Source organism: Aplysia californica, unplaced genomic scaffold, assembly GCF_000002075.1.
Source record: "Aplysia californica isolate F4 #8 unplaced genomic scaffold, AplCal3.0 scaffold00061, whole genome shotgun sequence".
NCBI classification, from domain to species: domain Eukaryota; kingdom Metazoa; phylum Mollusca; class Gastropoda; order Aplysiida; family Aplysiidae; genus Aplysia; species Aplysia californica.
In genome coordinates, this window is record NW_004797331.1 from 1,689,126 (window position 1) to 1,691,355 (window position 2,230).

The window sequence follows — 2,230 nt, forward strand, 5'->3', positions numbered from 1 at the left end:
ATCATCATCATCATCATCATCATCATCATCATCATCATCATCATCATCATCATTATCATCATCATCATCATCATCATCATCGTCATCGTCACAATAAGCCTGTCTGAGCCCCTGCAGAGTATGGGCCACCGACAGAGCTCTCCTTACTTCTGTCTTTTGCTACAGTCTCCACCTCTGCCCAGCTATATCCAATCTCCTTTAGCTTCCCGCCTCTCTCTCTTTCCTCTTGGAAGGTATAGTGTTTGTTTTCGGTTTTCTCAAGGCGTGTCCAATCCACATCCACTTTCATTTCTTCGGTCTGATTTCTATTATCTGAGTTTTTTCTGTTGTTCGCCGACCAGTCAACGCACACTGTCGAAAGTACCAGGGCTATTATAATAAGTAAGATGATAGTTAAGCTTACTTATCAAAATTATTGATATGGCAAAGGAACCGTTTCAGAAATGCGTTTCCTTCTTTCGCTCAATATTCAAGCGTTAGCCTACAAACTCAAAATTTCGCCTAAATACACAATGCAAACGAGAATTCTTTTTTTAACCAAGAAACCGTACTGCTCTTCCTGAACTAGAGATAAAATCTCAAGTATTTAAATGTTTTCGATGTATGCATGATTGTGATTATTTGAATCGATATAGGTCTATGTAAATGTAGTCCTCCGTTCTATCAACTGCTCGACTCGGAAGTGGTAGCCCCATGAAGCAAAGTTTGCAACGTTCTGGAATTCTGGCGAATGCGATTTTTGCCGATTATGTTTAGAGAAGATGTAGAAATTGGATAGATAAGAAAGCAAATATCCGATTTCTTAATGATGCTTTCTCTTAAATTGTTCCTCGAGCATTTCATTCGAATTTCCGCAGTTTCTTTCTAGACATTGTTTAGTAGGCCTATTCAAAGGCGCCATGTTTCCTTTCCCCGCAGGCTAAAGGCTTCAATAAAGAAAAGTAACCAATATAATAAAGTCATATCTTTTGAGACTGGTAGCAGAAAAAGCCTACAGTTTTCCAACCTTGGTTTAAATATGTTATTACTATGTATCGTGTCCTGTCGAATCAAACGGAGTTACTTGCATGTCTTTACTGTATTTTGAACTTGTATTCGAACACATGTCTACGTGCTTGTTTTGCTTTGTGTTTAAAGCCCTTTTTATACAATAATAGGTCTTTTTGATAACAAGTGGAAGAGGGGTGGGAAAGACTTTTGGCACTTTTGGGGTTGAAGCAAAGAAAAAGTGAGTAAGGAGGAAAAGTAAGAAACAATACAACAATGAAAGTTCACTTGAGCATTAATGTGTTATGTGTGTTTCATGCACTATAGGAGGAGCTAAGCAGGGGGATAAAAATAAACCCAAATCTGTACAACTTTTTTGTTAATATTTTCCACCACACTGAAGTTTTAAGGTTCAAATTTGTATTAAACATTTTGAAGTCAAAAGTAATTTGTCTGATATTCATTTTAGATAAATCCACAGAATAGTTTTGCTCTACATAGCGCGTAAAAAACAACGACCCATTTTCAGCTATGTCCCCCTGTTTGTAGCATGACGCACTAGTTCGCATTAGGCCTATCATTAAAAATCCCAACTGTTGTGCCATATTGTAAGCTTCAGTTGTCAAACAGGCCAACGGAAGTTTGCAGATAGTTTTTCTCAAGTTTTGTTTGCCTGCTGAGATCATGGTTAAGATTAGTAAAGAGCAGAGCAGAGAGCTTTTTGTATTGAACTTTTCCTCTCCTCCAAATCATTTCGTAAGTTTCGCACATGGTACAGAAATAATGTTAAAATGCCCATAAGGCCTTCTTTCATGTCAAGGGTGAAATGATCCATCATTTAGGACCTGTAGAAAATCAGAACTAAAACTTTCCAGACAAAGCAACCACTTCAGGTCAAACGTACACCGTTTGCACCCCTTTAAACGTCACCAGGGGGCAGAATTCAGTAGATGAGCCCCATGAGACATCTGTCCGTAGACAATGTCTACATGTCTGCAGCTAGGACTTTCCTACATCTCAATGGTCTGCATTCTCAAGGTAGATCTACATCTACGACGGTACCATTTTCCCGTTCGCGAAGCTATCAGAGGTTAGCAACGTGTTCATGATTCCTCAAACGTCTTGAAAAGCGTGAACATTTCCTCTATGGCATTGGCATATTGTTCCTGGGCAAAGCCCATTTTCAACTTTCATGTTAAATCAACTCCACGAATGCTGTCTATTTGGGCACCCCCCCCCCCCT